At 47.8% G+C, this 9,749-nt stretch overlaps 1 long non-coding RNA gene across 1 annotated transcript; it reads left to right on the top strand.

The window, feature by feature from the left end:
* The first annotated feature begins 395 nt into the window (after positions 1–395).
* On the top strand, positions 396–5,630 carry LOC133353881 (uncharacterized). The gene is made up of 3 exons (XR_009756487.1): positions 396–2,174; positions 4,206–4,331; positions 5,492–5,630. It is a non-coding gene; the product is annotated as an uncharacterized LOC133353881 (long non-coding RNA).
* Positions 5,631–9,749: the final 4,119 nt, after the last annotated feature.

The following is a 9,749-nucleotide window of genomic DNA, read 5'->3' as shown; positions in this document are numbered from 1 at the left end:
GTAGGCGTTGGGGTGAACGTGGCGATGCGTAGGCGGGAGTGACCTTTTGTTGCAACCGACAACGACGGCCACTCTCTCACCAGACAGGGAAAGCCCCCTGCTCTATAAATACCGCGCCCCACACACACATACACACTCTCACTTAAACATACACACATACACACACTCTCACACATACACACACTCTCACACACATTCTCACTCACACATACACACACTCTCACTTAAACATACACACACTCTCACTTACACATACACACACTCTCACACATACACTCTCACTCACACATACACACACTCTCACACTTACACACATACACACACTCTCACTTACACACATACACACACTCTCACTTACACACATACACACACACTCACACACACTCTCACACACACATACACACATACACACACAAAGATCCCCCGTATAGCCTTAACAGACTGTAGGGGCAAGTGCTGTTAGCGAGCACCTATGAAGGCCAGAACGGTACACGAGGGGGTTGGGTGGCCAGCACCACGCCCGACCGCCTTTGTCTCCCCAGTGGCGATGTTTACACACCGCACCAGGTACTCATTTAAGGCTGAGTCGACCTAGGGGAGGCCCAAGACCGGTTCAGATAATCGTTACTGGTGTTAGCCGTGAGCGGGAATCGAACTCGGGTCGCCAGGTTCATAGCGCAGCGCGCTAACCACTACACCACCGCTCCCCACAACACACACACTCACTTACACACATACACACACTCTCACTTACACACATACACACACTCTCACTTACACACATACACACACACTCTCACTTACACACACTCTCACTCACACACACATACACACACTCTCACTTACACACACTCTCACACACACATACACACACTCTCACACATACACACACACTCACTTACACACTCTCACTGAAACATACAAAGATCCCCCGTATAGCCTGAACAGACTGTAGGGGCAAGTGCTGTTAGCGAGCACCTATGAAGGCCGGAACGGTACACGAGGGGGTGGGTGGCCAGCACCACGCCCGACCGCCTTTGTCTCCCTAGTGGCGATGTTTACACACCGCACCAGGTACTCATTTAAGGCTGAGTCGACCTAGGGGAGGCCCAGGACCGGTTCAGATAATCGTCACTGGTGTTAGCCGTGAGCGGGAATCGAACCCGGGTCGCCAGGTTCATAGCGCAGCGCGCTAACCGCTACACTACCGCTCCCCACCACTGAAACATACACAACAACAACAACCGCCATTCGCCACTAAGTGGCGGTGACGTCACCACGACGCTTGTGCCAGGCCAAGTGCACCTTGAGGCCACGTGAAGTGTCGAACGCCCGCTGACAGGAGGTCACGGGGCAGACCCAGGTGCCACGGGTCGACTGACTGAGATGTCCGAGATGACTGGCTGATGCACCACCTGTGCCCTCTACTGTACCAACTCGCTGTGCTTTAGCCACCCGGCGCTCCGCTCGTTGTTGTGAGCGTCGCTCCTCCGCCCTCCGTTGTTGTTGGAGGGCAACTGCCTCCAACTGCCCAGTAGCGTCCTTCACGAGCCTCCTCCACAGAGGCCGATCTTGACACCGCTGGTACCAGTCATCGGCAAGTCCACTCAGCTCCACGTCCTCCTGTACCACATCACTCCATCTCTTCTCCAGCCCGTGCCGCGCCCGTTTAGCCCCCTCGATCCGGCCGAACAAAAGCTGTTTAGGCATGCGGTGGCTGGGCATGCGGGCTACATGACCCAGCCAACGCAACCTTGCCTGCCGGAGAAGCTCACCGATTGGACTGTGACCAGATCTTTCGGAATCTGAGCTTCTCACACAATCCAGCCAGATTAACCCCGGGATGTAACGTAGGTAGGCCCTCCTGAATGTCTGTAACCGGCGCTGATGTTCCATTAGAGGGGTCCACGTTTCGCAAGCATAGATAAGTGAAGGGCATATATGACTGTGGCCGAGAAGACCCGGAGCTTTGTTTGGAGCGACAGGCCAGCTAGCTTCAACATAGCAGCGTTTCGTAGCCGGTAAAACAAAAATGCCGCTCGACTGATTCGGAGCGAGACATCCGCTGCCAAACCGGAGATGATGTCAGGGGAACTCCTTTCACTCCACAACTGCCCCATCACTCCTCGAAAGTTGAGCGAGTGTGGAATGTTTTGATGACACAAAGTACCCAGGTAGGTGCTTTGTTTCGGTGGAACTGATGATTTGACCCGACCCCTACGTGGCAAACTCCATGGAAGTCTCCATCTAGCAGTGGCTGATGAATGTTGGGGGGGGTCCCAGAATCAACCGCTACGGTTTTGGATGGACACACATTTAAAAAATATATAATTTAATTCGTCATTTGACATTCTAAACATGTCAACAAATATACGCTCTATCTTCAATACAAATGTATATTATCCGTGCGTTAGGTGAACTATTACAATCGCAGGATCGTGAGAGATGGTGGCAGCTCTGACGTGCCCTTGGTCCAGCAGTGTATTGAGCAAGGCTAACTTGCAACTGGTGATACACGCATCAGACAATCTGCTTTTACACATTCGGCAGTGGCACACGCCCGGAGGAGAATTTTCAATAACACGCTTAATTAACGCCAAGGCTACACAAGAGCACGCACACATATATAACACTGGTCAACGAAAAAAAACCATTTTTTTCTGGCCTGGACTTTTGCAGCTGTTTTAGACTAATTTCAGGGTGCTGATTCCAAATCTGATCACAGATTTTCTCTATCACATCTCATTTTTATGCTATCGGCATACTCCATTTTCATTGAATTAACCCGAAATTAACTCTGTCACTTATGATTGCAAGTTGTTGCGAGTCAGTGACTGCTTTAGCGTTAAAATATAGTGCTGTATTTTTAGGATAGTGTGTTTATAATATCATTTATGTAGATATCCACATTTATTTATTTTCTTCTACAGTTTTCATTGAAAATGCAATATTTTATATCTCAAAAACCTGACGTAATAGACAAAAACTGATGCCAGATTTGGAATCAGCACCCCAAAATTACCTTAAAACCGTTGGAATACCTTATGCCAGAAAAAGTGTGTTGACCAGTGTAATGTACACATTTTTAAATCCTTTATATTAAGTTCACTTGCTTGCTTGCTTACGACCGTGCAAATCTTTCGGTCGTTTTTTAACCCACTCCCGTGATCCAATCGAGCTGACATTTTGCGTGACAATGTATTTTCGTGAAAAATTGTTTCCAAAATTTTACACTTTTTAAGAAAAAATAAATAATATTTAATTACCAATTGCTTAATGGTGGCAGCCATTCATCTGACCCATAGGTGGCAGCCATCTCAAGCCAGATGACGAGAGGACTCTAGCCGCCACGCATATAAAGGATTTATAGTGAAAAACTTTGTTTTTACGGGTTAATTTTTATATATGTGATGAATGTGATGTGAAGAGGTGGGAATCCCCGACTGTGCTCGCCATGATGATGGTGGTCGTGGGGCGGTGCGTGGGTGGGTGGGCTGAGCGATTTGGTTCGCGCTGAGACTGCGTGGCTGTGACCACGGCCACTAATCTCGGACTGCTGCGACGAGGGCAACTTGCTGGTACTGATCAGAAGCAGCAGCAGCAACAGCAGCAGCCGCTGATTGTGTCACATTGAGGGTATTTTGCCCCTGACATTTAGGAATCGCCCTTTTCGTTTCTGGCTAACCCCAAACCTCCAACGCCAACCCTACGCTTACCGCACCAAAACAAAGATCCCCCCCCCACACACACCCACACACACACACCCGTTCTAGCCCTAATAACACTGTTTGGGGCAAATGCTGTTATCGAGCATCGCCTATATGAAGGCATGGCTGGTGCAGGTGGTTAGCGCACGGGACTTGCAACCCAGAAGGCCGTTGGTTCGATCTCCCACCGCGGCAGTTGAAACAATGGTACAGATTTCTGAAATAAAACTGTTTGGGGGCATAGCCTGTGAAGGCCGGCACGGCACACGAGGGGATTGGGTGGCCAGCACCGCGCCCGGCCGCCTTTGTCTCCCCAGTGGCGATGTTTGTTACGAATCGAACCGGGTACTCGTGCGAGACCGAGCGGACGTAGGGGAGGCCCAAATAATCGTCACCTGGTCTCGTTCGGAATATTTTAGGAGAGAAAAAAAACCACAACACTTTTAAAGGGCTTGCACATCCCGTGTTGTTGGTTTGCCTGTATGGTTTATCTGTCAGGGTCACACTGGTTCCGGACAGAGTTGGGACTGGACGGGCGCGGAGAAGTATGGCTCAAACGAACACCACGACGACATGGCAGGGGGGCCTTCATCCAGCAGTGGATTGGCAAAGAGTGGCCGTACTGTACGTAAACACAATTTTCGTAAATATTCTTACATTGAATATGCCGAATTCAATGAAAGACCAAATAATAATAATTTGATGCGTTAACAAAAACCGCGTAGACATTGTTGATGTAATTGAATGGGCCTCTATGTAAGCCCATGGATGGGTGGCTGTGTGAGTTTATGGGTTTTTGCGTAAATCTGCGAGTTTATATGTAAATATGTAAGTGCTTTGAAGAAGGGACATTGCCCGAAACGTCACCTGTGAAATAATTTTCCTTCCAAGGCCAGTGTCATTGACAATTGCGTTGCGTTATATGTAAATCTACATTGATTGGACTGAATCCATCAACTCACTACACTTGATAACCTGGTTTGATCACAGCTTAGTCTGTTATTCTAATTGATCTCTGTGGAAGTCTATGGGTCTCTGTGTAAGTCTGAGGGTCTTTTGTGTGCCAGTGGGTCTCTGTGTAAGTCTGTGGGTCTCTTCGTGAGTCAGTGGGTCTTTGTGAGTCTGTGGGTCTCTGTGTAAGTCTGTAGGTCTCCGTGTGAGTCAGTGGGTCTCCGTGTGAGTCAGTGGGTCTCCGTGTGAGTCAGTGGGTCTCCGCCTAAGTCTATGGGTCTCTGCGTAAGTCTGTGGGTCTCTGTAAGACTGTGGGTCTCTGTGTAAGTCTGTGGGTCTCTGTGTGAGTCTATGGGTTTCTGTGTAAGTCTGTGGGTCTCTGTGTAAGTCTGTGGGTCTCTGTGTAAGTCTATGGGTATCTGCATAAGTCTGTGGGTCTCTGCGTGAGTCTGTGGGTCTTTGCGTGAGTCTGTGGGTCTCTGCATGAGTCAGTGGGTCTTTGCGTGAGTCTGTGGGTCTCTGTGTGAGTCAGTGGGTCTCCGTGTGAGTCAGTGGGTCTCCGTGTGAGTCTTTGGGTTTCTAAGTCTGTGGGTCTCTGCGTAAGTCTTTGGGTCTCTGCGTAAGTCTGTGGGTCTCTGTGTCTCTGCGTAAGTCTGTGGGTCTCTGCGTCTCTGTGTCTCTGCGTAAGTCTCTGCGTCTCTGTGTCTTTGCGTAAGTCCATGTTAACTGGGCAGAGACCCTCAATTAGCCACAATCGAGAACCCGGTTTCTCCACGGTCGGGTCGCCCACCCACCACACCATCGCCCCGCATGTGACAACCGCACCACGGCAGGAGACATCACCGCACCACGGCAGGAGACATCACCGCACCACGGCAGGAGACATCACCGCACCACGGCAGGAGACATCACCGCACCACGGCAGGAGACATCACCGCACCACGGCAGGAGACATCACCGCACCACGGCAGGAGACATCACCGCACCACGGCAGGAGACATCACCGCACCACGGCAGGAGACATCACCGCACCACGGCAGGAGACATCACCGCACCACGGAAGGAGACATCACCGCACCACGGCAAAAGACATCACCGCACCACGGCAGGAGACATCACCGCACCACGGCAGGAGACATCACCGCAGCCCAAAGACCACAGATTGGCGTCGTCAACCTGTGCCACCAGAGCCGCAGGATGACGACCCCCTGGTCAATGCCAACGGGGTCGACGCAATTTTCAGAATCATAATCAGAATCTTCATTTTTTTCTGCAGAAATCTCCGTTGGGCTATGAAGCTCTTTCTTTCAGATTTGTCCAGTCAGGGGGCGGATCGGAAAGTTACAACTTCTGAGGTTTTTTTTTGGGTTAGGTCGCTTAAATATAAAAGTGTCGTTAAACACGCCAGCACCCGACACGGCCAATTAGTAAGGTTTGTCACGTAAACAGAACGTGCCAATTTGTTACGGGTACAGCACACCGCTTGTGTGTTGGAGAGTAAACCCACAACGTTTACAATTCGAGTACAGTGTTTCTCCAGTAATTACAACTAGCATCATCAGGCGACTGCCAGATTTGTTGAAACATCCTCCTGCTTCGTTCTCAAATAGAGGGATAGATGTGATGTCGTCACTTGTGAGCCGATCAGGTATGAAGGCTGGTGGCGGTTTAACGGCACTTTTCTAAATATGCGATATAACCCAAAAAAAAACCTCTATTATGGATATTATTGGTCGCGAAAGCCTACGTGTTAACAAAATTACAACAGTTTACACACGTAGCAGCAGGCTTTTGCGACCAATATTATGCATAATAAAGGTTTTCGGGTTGGATCGCGTAAGTATAAAGTGTCGTAAACCTCCACCACCCGACACAGCCAGTAAGGGTTGTCACGTAAACAGCGCGCCATTTAGTTACTAAATCAGCTCACCGGTGTGTTGGAGAGAATTTGGACTTACTTAACTGGCTTTGCCGGGTAGTGGAGGGTTTGACACATTTATACTAACCCAAAAAGCTTTATTAGAAAAGTTACAACTGCTTTATTTTTGTAAGATGCAGTGCTGCGCCTATGCGCGGTTTAAAAATTCCAACCACTTCCACTCTTTTAGATTTAAAGCTTTCGTGACTGCAGGGATTCATCTTCTTGGTTCTATAAAATTATAAAAATAAAACATTATTTTATTACTTCCCTTCTACGTGACTTTACCGAAAGAACCAAGAAGATCACTCCCACTCTCTCCAAAACCTCCACCTTTTGCTGAGCCTAGCTCCAAAAACCAACACCAACCAACCAACACCACCACCACCATCGTCCCGTAATCCCCTGCTCACAGAAAGAGCGTGCGATACCAGCCGAAGGCAAACCCCGGCAGCCGCAAGTGTGGGTGTCTTTATCTCTCGGCCGAATTTTTACCCCCCCCTGCCCGCCCTCTCCCCCTCTCAGCACTGAAATATCCACCGCAAAACCAGAGACCAACATCGCCACCCCCACCCCCCTCTGAGCCCCCCCCCCCCACCTCCTCCTGGGCTTTTTTGTTGTTGCTGCTACTGCTGCTGTTGTTGCCCTTTCAGTTGAATGTTGAAAATAGAAAAAAAAAGTTTTTTTTTTGGCTCGATTGCGCTTTGAGTCAGCGACTGTTGTTGTTGTTGTTGTTGCTGCTGCTGTTGCTGTTGTTGCTGTTGCTGTTGTTGTTGTTGCTGCTGCTATGCGCGTTGAACTTCGTACGCACCGTACGTACGTGGCCAACTGTGCCAATCGGAGGGTGTCTTTCTTAATCGAGATTCGTAAACGTTGCGGTTAGTTTTAACGGCAGGGTCGGTAAACACAACGTCTGGGTGAAAGGTGGGCCTAGGTTTTGGCCAATCTTGCCCATCGAACTCAACAAAGTTAAGTTAACATTTTTGAAATCGATTAGTCGTACAGCACCACGCGCTTCGTTAACAAATTGATAATTTCCTGCAATTTGTTCATGGACCCTCACCCCACACAGTGTTTACGAAGAGCTCTATAGCCACTACCACTGGGCACACGGTGGGAGGGGGTGGAGGGGTGGGCGTTCGGTGAGCAATGAACGTGAAGGTGAGCAGATGCTGGCTCAGAGGATTCATGATGGACGTGTGAGCGAGGCAATACTCTGGTGGCCACGGAGATCCAGTGAAGATTCTCCAGAATCCGGCGAAATTTTGAAATTGTGATCTGGGGTATGGAGACCTAACGGATTTATTTATTTTCATTTATTTTCTCTGCGATTATTTTTTCTTACGTGCAATTTTTTTCTCGTTATTATTCATTTTAAATTTTGCTTAGCAGCGGGTTTTTAATATGGAACCTTTATTGGCAGTATTAAAATATAACAATAGGTTTTACCCTTGCTGGCAATAACACAGGTGCCAAGATGTTAAAACACCATGCTCTGAAAATATATGACAATGCATATATTATCAGAGCATGTTGTTCGTTTGCATGTTCACCACAAGCACATGTGGTTAATGCAGACAGGATTCACTGAATAAGGATTCTGTCTGGTGTTTAAACATTTTGATACAACTGTTTTATTGCCAGAAAGGGTACAACCTATTGTTATGTTATAACGGAATTTTTTATTTTTTAATATGGAACCGGATAATTGATGTGCAGCGCTGTGGGATGCAATTGCATGAATGACTTTCGATTTAAAGCTTTCGTGACTGCAGGGATTCATCTTCTTGGTTCTTTCGGTAAAGTCACGTAGAAGGGAAATAATAAAATAATACAATTTTACCCGTAAAAACAAAGTTTTTCACTCTAAATCCTTTATATGCGTGGCGGCTAGAGTCCTCTCGTCCTCTGGCTTGAGATGGCTGCCACCTATGGGTCAGATGATTGTCTGCCAGCATTAAGCAATTGGTAATTAAATATTTTATAAAAATTCCCTAAACAGTGTAAAATTTTGGAGAACATTTTTCACGAAAATTAATTGTCTCGCACAACGAGTCTGTGTGGAAAATGTCAGCCCGATTGGATCACGGGAAGTGGGTTAAAAAACGACCGAAAGATTTGCACGGTCGTAAGCAAGCAAACAAGCGAACTTAATATAAAGGATTTAAAAAGAATACATAATAAAATACAATTATTATGTGTTAATGTTTAAATTTTATTATTTCCCTTCTACGTGACATTACCGAAAGAACCAAGAAGATGCGTGAATGCCACTATATAAAATTCAATTATTATTTTAATTCGGTATTTCAGTGACCACAATGGGTTTAAGTGACCCCTTTACTGGTGGCCACTCATTTCATCGGAATAAAAAAAACAATCGACTCAAGGGTGGCCGATTGGCTGAGAGGTCAGAGTTGCTAAGCCGGTCTCTGAGATGATGGTCCCAGCTTAGGCCACCAATGACTTCACAACAACAACAACCACCCCACTGAAATGTATTTTGCACTTTATTTGCATCAATTCCAGTACCGAGAATGAAAACTGTTGGTTTCTGCTCACGTGACATTTCCCTGTGCAGCAGGGCATGTGGGTAAGTGCTGCCCCCTAGTGTGTATACAAGTGGCCATGTGTGATCTCAGAAGCAGTTCTGTGAGATCTCCTTCCACGGACCGTTCTGCGAGCGGTTCGAATAATGGGCTCTCCGTCTTGTGACACGACGCGGATGAGTAGAAGCCGGTGAAAACCAGAAGTGGAAGAACAATATTCGACTCTTGAATTGAATCGCGACAATTCATCGAGTGTGGTTAGGCGTCATCATCCCCATTCCGGAATCGGCCTTTTACATCCACCATCGGGAACGTAAAACCAAACTGGTCTCTCATATTGCTAGAACACACAGAGGAGCAAATCCCATCGTCTGCTGCTGCTGGCGGATGGATTCCGTCGACACACTCACTGCACCCTCCGCTTGTGTACGTACGGTGCGAAAGAAGTTCAACATAAATAGACTCATAGTCACTCACCCACTCACAGTCACTCACCCACACACTCACCCACTCACTCACCTCACCGAACCCTCCGATGAGCACGCTTGGGTACGTACGGTGCGAAATAGGTTCAACATAAATAGACTCATAGTCACTCACCCACTCACAGTCACTCACCCACAC

This window comes from Lethenteron reissneri, chromosome 45 (assembly GCF_015708825.2).
Source record: "Lethenteron reissneri isolate LAM-NWPU_2019-01 chromosome 45, ASM1570882v1, whole genome shotgun sequence".
In the NCBI taxonomy this organism is placed as follows: Eukaryota; Metazoa; Chordata; class Hyperoartia; order Petromyzontiformes; family Petromyzontidae; genus Lethenteron; species Lethenteron reissneri.
The sequence above is the reverse complement of the archived record's forward strand: the minus strand, read 5'-3'. Positions and strand labels throughout refer to the sequence as shown.